Raw genomic sequence first — 10,771 nt, forward strand, 5'->3', positions numbered from 1 at the left:
AACATGATCATCTCATACAATAAAATTTACCATCATGTCTCGACCATATCACATCACAATATGCCCTGCAGAAACAAGTTAGACATCCTCTACTTTGTTGTTGCAAGTTGTACGTGGCTGCTACGGGCTGAGCAAGAACCGTTCTTACCTACGCATCGAAAACCACAACACGGTATAGTGATTGATTTTTGATCTTCAGAAAGAACCATGTTCATTAAATCTGATTCAACTAAAGTTGGAGAAACAGACACCCACTAGCCACCTGTGTGCGAAGCACGTCGGTAGGACCAGTCTCGCATAAGCGTACGTGTAATGTCGGTCTAGGCCGCTTCATCCAACAATGCCGCTGAATCAAGAATCAACTAGTGATGGCAAGCAATATGTATATACCCACGCCCACAACTCCTTTTTGTTCTACTCGTGCATATAACATCTTCGCATAAACCTGGCTTGGATGCCAATGTTGGAGAAAGCAGTAATTTCAAAAAAAATCCTACGCACACGCAAGATCATGGTGATGCATGGCAACGAGAGGGGATAGTATTGTCTACGTACCCTCGTAGACCGTAAGCGGAACCGTTATGACAACGCGGTTGATGTAATCGTATGTCCTCATGATCGACCAATCTAGTACCAAAGATACGGCACCTCCGTGATCTGCACACGTTCAGCTCGGTGAAGTTCCGCGAACTCATGATCCAGTAGAGCTTCGAGGGAGAGCTTCGTCAGCAAGGCGGCATGATGACGGTGATGATGTTGCTACCGGAACAGGGCTTCGCCTAAGCACCGCTACATACTACCAAGGTGGATTATGGTGGAGGGGGCACCGCACACAGCTAAAGATCAATGATCAACTTGTGTGTCTATGGGGTGCCCCCCTCCCCCATATATAAAGGAGTGGAGTAGGGGGAGGGTCGGCCCTCCTATGGCGCGCCCCATGGGGATTCCTACTCCCATCGGGTGTAGGATTCCCCCCTTTCCATGTAGTAGGAGTAGGAGAAGGAAGGAGGAAAGAGGGAGAAGGAAAGGGGGGTGCCGCCCCCCCCCCTCCTAGTCCAATTCGGACCAGAGGGGGAGGGGCACGCGGCCTACCCTGGCAGCCCTCCTCTCTTTCCAATAAGGCCCATTAAACTCCCCGGGGGGTTCCGGTAACCCCCCGGTACTCCGGTATATGCCCGAACTTCACTCGAAACCCTTCCGATGTCCAAACATAGTCGTCCAGTATATCGATCTTTATGTCTCGACCATTTCGAAACTCCTCGTCATCTGTGATCAAATCCAGGACTCCAAACTACCTTAGGTAAATCAGAACACAAAAACTCATAAAACCGATCATCTCTGAACGTTAAGCGTGCGGACCCTACGGGTTCGAGAACTATGTAGACATGACCGAGACATGTCTCTGGTCAATAACCAATAGCGGAACCTGGATGCTCATATTGGTTCCCACATATTCTACGGAGATCTTTATCTGTCAAACCGCATAACGATATACGTTGTTCCCATTGTCATCGGTATGTTACTTGCCCGAGATTCGATTGTCGGTATCTCAATACCTAGTTCAATCTCGTTACCGGCAAGTCTCTTTACTCATTCTGTAATGCTACATCCCGTAACTAACTCATTAGCCACATTGCTTGCAAGGCATATAGTGATGTACATTACCGAGAGGTCCCAGAGATACCTCTCTGACAATCGGAGTGACAAATCCTAATATTGATCCATGCCAACTCAACAAACACCATCAGAGACATCTGTAGAGCACCTTTATAATCACCAAGTTACGTTGTGACGTTTCGTAGCACACAAAGTGTTCCTCCGGTATTCGCGATTTGCATGATCTCATAGTCATAGGAACATGTATAGTTATGGAGAAAGCAATAGCAACAAACTAAACAATCATCGTGCTAAGCTAACGGATGGGTCAAGTCAATCACATCATTCTCTAATGATGTGATCCCATTAATCAAATAACAACTCATGTCTATGGTTAGCAAACATAATTAACCATCATTTATTCAACGAGCTAGTCAAGTAGAGGCAAACTAGTGACACTCTGTTTGTCTATGTATTCACACATGTACTAAGTTTCAAGTTAATACAATTCTAGCATGAATAATAAACATTTATCATGATATAAGGAAATATAAATAACAACTTTGTTATTGCCTCTAGGGCATATTTCCTTCAAAGCACACATGGCCGGGATGAGAGGCGTCGACAAAACCAATGGGCTCCTCACCGTAATCCTGCTCCTCAAGGTGCATGTCAAAACCGGCGGATCTCGGGTAGGGGGTCCCGAAATGTGCGTCTAGGCGGATGGTAACAGGAGACAAGGGACACGATGTTTTTACCCAGGTTTGGGCCCTCTCGATGGAGGTAAAACCCTACTCCTGCTTGATTAATATTGATGATATGGGTAGTACAAGAGTAGATCTACCATGAGATCAAGGAGGCTAAACCCTAGAAGCTAGCCTATGGTATGATTGTTCTTCGTCCTACGGACTAAAACCCTCCGGTTTATATAGACACCGGAGAGGGCTAGGGTTACACAGAGTCGGTTACAATGGTAGGAGATCTACATATCCGTATCGCCAAGCTTGCCTTCCATGCCAAGGAAAGTCCCTTCCAGACACGGGACGAAGTCTTCAATCTTGTCTCTTCATAGTCCAGGAATCCGGCCGAAGGTATAGTCCGGCTATTCGGACACCCCCTAATCCAGGACTCCCTCAGTAGCCCCTGAATCAGGCTTCAATGATGACGAGTCCGGCGCGTAGATTGTCTTCGGCATTGCAAGGCGGGTTCCTCCTCCAAGTACTTCATAGAAGATTTTGAACACAAAGGTAGTGTCCAGCTCTGCAAAATAAGTTTCCGCATATTGCCATAGAGAGAATAATATTTACACAAATCTAATCTGCCGACATATTCTGTAGCATGACATCACACCACGGCCAAGTCTTTATTCGAATCATTTTCCTGTCCCACCTCAGCGCGTTTAGCGAGGTGGTTTCCTTGGCATGTCTTGTCAAAGCAGAGATCGTGTCCCCTTATTCCAGGATTCTCATCAATAAGGGCATGGGTAACCCAGTCGTACCTGTTGGTATGTTTTCTCGATCAAAGGCGAGTCCCAAACGGTCAGGGGGAGGGCCCTTGGTATTCAACCTCTTATAAAGAGACCAAGGCCTTACTCCTTTCTTTCAATCTCAAACGAGTTCGCCCTTCGCCTCGAGTTCCAACACCAAAGGCTCCAGATTTCAGGCGCTTCGGACCTTCGACAATGTCCGGTTCTGACCTTCGAGGCCGATGGATTCCCTCCTCCGTCACGGAGGAGGACGTGCTGAAGTTGAGAGAGGCCAGGTTCTTGACCGGCGAAATCTGGCATAGGCTGCCTGCTCAAGGGTAGGTCATTCCCACTCCCAAGCCTGGTGAGAGTGTGGTGTTCATGTCTCACTTCCTTCAGGGGCTAGGCTTCCCGACGGATCCCTTCGTGAGGGGGCTCATGTTTTATTATGGGCTGGAATTTCACGACTTAGCTTCGGAGTCCATCCTCCATATTTCCTCATTCATCGTCGTGTGTGAAGCCTTCCTCTGTATTACTCCTCACTTCGTACTATGGTTCAAGACCTTCAAAGTAGAGCCGAAGATGATCGAGGGACGGCACGTGGAGTGCGGAGGTGCTTTTATAAGCAAGAATGTTGGTGCTCCATGGCCCGAGGGCTCTTTTCAAGAGGAGTCCAGCTTATGGCAACGAGAGTGGTTTTACATCACCGTTCCCAGGGGCACCAAGTGGGTGGCGCCACCTGCCTTTCGCTCGGGTCCCCCACCACAGCTAGTGTCATGGGCCAATAAAGGACTGAACTGGGGGCCATCCAAGGATGTGCCCTTGTTGCAGGGCCGCATTCGAGATCTCTTAGAAAGAGACATTAGCCTGGTCGTGGTGACACAGGTTATGTTGATCCGCAGAGCCTTGCCCGGCAAACGTCGCCCCTTCGCCTGTGGGAGTTCAATCCGGAGGGACCACGAGCTCTCCAGCATTTCATGGGCACAATGCCCGTGGAGATGTACAAATTATTCTTCGGATCACAAGCAGTGTGTCCGGACTTGACCGAGGACGCAGGCCTGAGCTGCAATCGCCCGGGATACTCAAGTAAGTAGCCTTGTGCCTGGACTCGCTATCCGTATATTTATCATAAAATTTCCCCTAAAAGAGATGTCCTTTAAACAGGAGTGGATAGCAAAAGCAAAGCTAATCAGGTGTCCGGCCCCCCTTCCCGAGACCACGCCGGATCCCGTGCTAGTCAGGATGTTGGAGGTTGTGCCTTCGGAGGAAAGCGAGGGAGGGGACAAGGAAGCTACAGCCTCCTCGAAGAAGGTTGTACGGAAGGGAGGAATCGAAAATTCCTTTCCTCGGGAGAAGAAGAGGACCGCCTCTGACGACCCAGAGACCATGGCCTCAAAGCGAGGGAAGAAATCTTCGTCAGAGGATCCTGCGCCGGGGGATACTTCGGCCGAATTATGCCCTCAAGGGGATCAGCCCTCCACCAAGCCGTAAGTAGAGAGGAGTTTTTCTTTTTAAGAAATGAGAGAAATCCTTGCGATATATCTGAGAAGAGTAATAGAAAATTTACCTTGTAGCTCGGACCTTAGCCCTTCTCAGCAGAGCTCGTCTTCGGGGGATCTTCTTCCGGAGATGATGGAGAATGGAACGCCTACCCCTGCCGTACCGCCTTGCGAGGCGGGCGACCCTGAGGTATCGTCGCGGAGGGTTTCTCCGAATCTGGCAGGGCCGGAAGGTAGTCATATGGCCCCCCAAAGCCCTCCGCGCCCGGACTTCGAAAAGGGCCATCAGACGAGTCCGGCACCGTCTCGTGGGTGGTCGGAGGAGCTGAAGGATCTGCTAGGGCGAGCATCTATCTCAGAGGAGCACCGTGCATTGATGGGTACGGTGATTGAGAGGATTTCATCCGCGGAGAGCGGATTGCACGAGGCCGTCAGGAGTTTACTGACAGGTTTTGAGGTACGCGAAATAATGTACCCTTTTTGGACAGTTGCGCATAAATAAGATGCGCCCTGTGTAGATAGTAGCCCCTGAGACTCTGTGCGTTGTCAAAAGTGACGGCGTGTAGAGGATCATAATCCCAGGTCTAATATGCCGCCTTCATACGTAGGTGGCGAAGTGTCGGGTGGCCAGCCGTACTGATGAATTTGCCGAGCTAAAGCGGCAACTTGACGTGGCAGATGCGGACATCGCGCTTATCAACAAGCGGCTTGACGAGGCACAAGGTATGTAATTACTCCGGCGACACCTGGTAAGAGGAGCTTTATGCCAGTATCTTACAATGTGTGCGCTTGATGCAGATGGTGCTACTGCCATGGAGAATCTTTGGGCGGAACTTGCCCGAGCCAAGGAGCAAGCCAGGAAAAGTGATGCGGCTGCCAGAAAGGCAATTGAAGAGTTGAAAGCCGAACAGGCTGCTCACTGCCGAAGCAAGAAGGAAATGGCCGAGATGGTTGTGAAGCTGAAGAGCGCTGCTGACCGTTGCAAGCTTCTTGAAAAAGAAGATCGGGCAGAACAGACGGACCTGGAGAAGGCCGTTGGCGATACCAAGGATGCTCGCTCTGCGATGAGAGCTATGAAGGAGGAGCTGCGTCAGGCCGGAGAGATCGCGACTGGAAAGCCCTTTATGCTGCAGAGGAAGTTATGTGATCCTAAACATGCTCCGTTAGACCGGATGTGGAGTACGGCGGACACCTATCTGGATTTGGCAGCAAGTGCCGCAGATGCGGTCGAACACTTCCGAGATCAAAAGGATCGCGAAGTGGAAAAGCTCTTTTGGTCGCAGTTCCACAATCCGGAGCGTCCATTGTCATTAGCCGATCGTTTGGCCGAATGGGCCGAGCTAAATAGGTTGTCCGGACTCGCCATGAAGTATGTCATGAGTCATCTGTGGCCAGAGAGGCCAGAGCCGAAAAGTTATTTCTACTTGGTGCAGCAGTTCCTTGGTGTGGCGCCGCATATCAATGCGATGAAGAGGTCAGCGTGCATAGAGGGTGCGCGGATGGCTCTTGCCCATGTCAAGACATACTTGGTGGAAATGGAGGCCACTGCTGTTGGATCCCCAGACTCGGATGGAAGCCGAGTACCTGCCGAGCACTATTTTCAGGAAGTTCTGCAAGGCGCTCGTTTAATAGAGACGCAGTGCTTGAAGGATACTATATTCGAATAGCATATATTATTGTAAAACAATATTTTGATAAATTGTAGAAGCTTTTTATACTTGTGCCTGCAAGTATTATAATACCTCCTGTGCAGTCGTTTAACATATATGTATATATAATCTGAAAGATGGCAGCCGTCTGCTTCAGCCCCCACGCACATAATGCGGGGGTGTTCGCAAAAGGCGCATTTTCACACTTGATCCAACGTCTTGGTCCTACAAAGGAGGTGATAGCATAGCGAACTAGGAAATCGGATTATGATGCTTTATCACTTTCACTTAGTCATAGGAGTCTGACAGTGAGGCTACTTATATAGCCCCTGGTGGCGCCTGCGCTCGCCCGAACTTGGGGCGCATATGTGCCTGGCCGGGAATCGGCCCTTCGTTAATGCGGAGGAATCCTAAAGATTCCGGTAAGTCATCGAGTGGTTGACCAGTCTCACGCTATATCATGACAGTTAGTTTTCGGCTTTCTCTACTGAGGTGCTCGCCTGGCCGAACCGGGGCACAATCGCGGTAGTTCTCCTGGTGCCGCCTTAGCCGCTAGAGCGAAACGTAAGGTAGCAAAACACAGGAGCCGGGCAAACCCAACATTTGACCAACGACATGATTAGGAGCTGATGCATATAAGGCCAAACTCGCGACGCCGAACACTCCCTAAGGTATTCGGTCTTTATAAGGGCGGGCGGGATAACGCCCTTAGTAATAAGCCCCTAGTGTCCAGGTACGCGCAAAACTCTGACGTGGCCACATGCCAAAACGCGAGCCTCCTCCTTGGTTATACCAAGAAACCAGGAGATGTGTGTCAACAGGAGACAGTAAAAAAGGTTTACGCAGGGTCTTAATCTGAAAAGAATCCTTGGAACGGGTCCCTGCTGCATGTCTGCGCTTGTGTATCTGTTGTGCCGTATCCTCAACGGGCGTAGCACGGTGTTTATCTGTAAAAGAGAGGAACTTAGTTGAAGAAATATCATGCCGAACATGAGTTATACTAAATAAACAAAGTATAAATCGAAATGGGTAAAATTGAGCTTTATTGTCTCTTGTTTTATATGCGCGGAGCCCTAGTACAGGGGTATACATCTATTAAGCCTTTATCAATTGTATGTTTATGCCGGACTCGGCTAGCCGTGTCCGTGGTCTTGACGACCTGTTTACGTGCCTTGGCTGGTGAAGCCGCTTTATTGTGGGGTTGTCAAGGCAGCCGCACTGTCTTCCGTGCGGGAGGAACACTCAATGTTTTCCCTTTAATGAGATGATGCCTCGTGGACCGGGCATCTTAAGCGTAAGAGAAGAATAATTCAGTATTGCGTTAAAGCGAGCGAAAGCTTCGCATCCCAGCAGTTCTTGATAGCTACTTGAGAATGGGGCGATGTGGAAAGTTAGCTGTTCGCGACGGAAGTTATCGGGGGAGCCGAACATAACTTCTAGCCGGAGAGAACCCATGCAACGGGCATCCGGGCCTGGCGTTACCCCTTGAAAGGAGGTTTTGCTATGGCGAATTTTTGTTGGGTCTATCCCCATGTTGCGGATTGTGTCCTGGTATAACAGGTTTAGACCACTGCCGCCGTCCATCAGGACATTTGTAAAATGGAGTCCGCCGATTATTCGATCTAATACCAAGGCAGTCCAGCCTGCGTTCCGGATACTTCTAGAGTAATCCTGGTGGTCGAAGGTGATCGGTTTTAACAACCATTGGCGAGACTCCTTTGGGATAGGTCGTATGGCGCGTATCTCTATTGGCGCCATTCTGTTCATCACGTGAAGTAAGTTTACTGTTTTGACTTCTTGTGGGAAATCCTTTTGTTTCCTGGTGCTCTGCTTGTGGGGTTCGTCGTCGTCCTCACTTGGTGTGTCGAGCCCCTTGTGTTCGGCGTTCAGTTTGTCGGATTGCTTGAAAACACAACAATCTCTGTGGGTATGGTTCGCAAGCTTCCCGGGAGTACTGTGTATTTGACATATCTTGTGCAAGATTTTGTTTAAGTTGGATAGCTCGTCCATGTTATCCTTGAGGGGCGGCTTTCTCTGATTCTGCCGTGAGCTTTTGAATCCGGCGTTGACCGCCGTGCTCTTTGGGCTGTTTCCCTTATTCCGGCGCTGGCCCTTGCTGCATTGGAGTTTTCCGTTTCCATCCCTAACTTCGGATGTACTTGGGTCACTGGTGCTACATCCTGCCAACCAGCTGTCCTCTCCTGCGCAAAAGCGGGTCATGAGGCTTGTTAATGCGGCCATTGTTCTTGGCTTTTCTTGGCCGAGGTGTCTGGCGAGCCATTCGTCTCGAACGTTATGCTTAAAAGCTGCTAGGGCTTCGGCGTCCGGACAGTCGACTATCTAATTCTTCTTAGTAAGAAATCTGTTCCAGAATTTCTGGGCTGACTCTCCGGGCCGTTGAGTTTTGTGACTGAGATCGTCTGCATCCGGAGGGCGGACATAGGTCCCTTGAAAATTTGCCCGGAAAGCATCCTCAAGCTCTTCCCAACTTCCAATGGTGTTTTCGGGAAGGCTTTTGAGCCAATGTCGGGCTGGCCCTTTAAGCTTGAGGGGTAAGTATTTTATGGCATGGAGGTCATCTCCTCTGGCCATGTGTATGTGGAGGATATAATCCTCGATCCACACCCCAGGGTCTGTTGTTCCGTCGTACGCCTCTATGTTTACGGGCTTGAATCCCGCTGGAAATTCATGGTACAACACCTCATCGGTGAAACATAGGGGGTGTGCGGCACCCCTGTATTTGGGTGTGCCGTGATGTTCGGATATTTGTTGTGTTGCATTGCTTACTAGAGCTTGCTTTCTTGGCCCGTAGATATATCTGGCTGGGCCATCTTTTTGATGCAGATCCTTTGGTGGATCGCGTGCCGGCTTGTGTGCGGCGCCGATTGCCGCTCTATGCTGGCCATGCGGTCGTCTATCCGACCGGGTGGCTTTCCTATTTTTTGACTGCGGGGGCTCCAAGGCCTCCTCATCAAATTTAGGCAGTAGCTTTCGCTTTGGATAGCTTTTTGTGCAGCGACTGCCTCCATATTTGTCTGCGGTGTTGCATACTTTGCTCCATCTGATTCTAAGTGCATCTACCGCAGTTTTGAGCTTCCGCTTCTGCTTTTTCAGGCTATGCACAGTGGCGACGAGCCTTTTGTGGAGGTTTTTCTGCTCCATGAGCCTATCCGGCGTAAGTTCATCCGGACTGTTGTTTTCGCCGGGGACGGGGTGTTCGGTTTGTTTATCCAAGTTGCCATGTTCGGACGGTTGCTCGAAGGCATGTTCGTCGTCCGCCGGCTCGTCCTGCTCTATGGCTGGGTCTGTATGGCTGCTGTCTCTGTCGAGGCGGGGCTTGGAGCGACGCTTATGTCGCCACTTTGATTGCTTTTCGAGTGAACGATTCCTCGTTGCATCCTTGTGTTCCTCGTCGTTGCTTCCTTTGGGTGTGTCCACCATGTATACATCATGAGATGAGGTGGCTGTCCAGTGCCTTATAGGCATTGGTTCATGTTCATCTCCTACATCGTCATCCATACCGTCGATGTCTTCGGAGTCGAAGTCGAGCACGCCGTTTAAATTATCGACAGTGTCTACGAAGTGGGTGGTGGGTGGGCATCAAATTTCTTCGTCGTCAACATCCCAATCATGTCGGTCATAGTCCGGCCAGGACTCTCCTGACAAAGAGAGAGACTTGAGTGAATTCAGAATGTCGCCGAAGGGCGAGTGCTGAAAGATGTCTGCGGCGGTGAACACCATGATCGGCACCCAATCGGATTCGATTGGTAGGGGCGCGGAGGGCTCGGAGTCCGGGGAAGAGTCCGGCATCTTGGAGTCACGGGCTTCGCGGAGGACAAGGCTGGTGTTCGGCTTGATCACCATAGAGATTCCAGCCCCCGAGGCGGTGTCTAACCACCCATCCTCGATTGGTGTGGTCGGCTCCAAGCCAAGGGTCGGAGCGGACACAGGTGCGGCCTCCAGGGCACTGTTCGGCGGCAGAGCTAGATCAAGCCCATCGTGACAGTGCGGCGCGCTCGGCTGCGGCTCGAATCCGTCGAAGATCAAGTCTCCGCGGAGGTCGGCCATGTAGTTTAAACTTCCAAATCTGACCTGACTACCAGGGGCGTAGCTTTCGATCTGCTCCAGATGGCTAAGCGGATTGGCCCGCAATGCAAAGCCACCAAATACGAAGATCTGTCTGGGGAGAAAAGTCTCACCCTGGATCGCATCGTCGTTGATGATCGGAGGAGCCATCGGGCCTAAAAGTGACGACACATAGGAACTCTCAATGAAAGCACCAATGTTGTTGTCAAAACCGGCGGATCTCGGGTAGGGGGTCCCGAACTATGCGTCTAGGCGGATGGTAACAGGAGACAAGGGACACAATGTTTTTACCCAGGTTCGGGCCCTCTCAATGGAGGTAAAACCCTACTCCTGCTTGATTAATATTGATGATATGGGTAGTACAAGAGTAGATCTACCACGAGATCAAGGAGGCTAAACCCTAGAAGCTAGCCTATGGTATGATTGTTCTTCGTCGTACGGACTAAAACCCTCCTGTTTATATAGACACCGGAGAG

Source organism: Triticum dicoccoides, chromosome 1A, assembly GCF_002162155.2.
Source record: "Triticum dicoccoides isolate Atlit2015 ecotype Zavitan chromosome 1A, WEW_v2.0, whole genome shotgun sequence".
NCBI lineage: Eukaryota > Viridiplantae > Streptophyta > Magnoliopsida > Poales > Poaceae > Triticum > Triticum dicoccoides.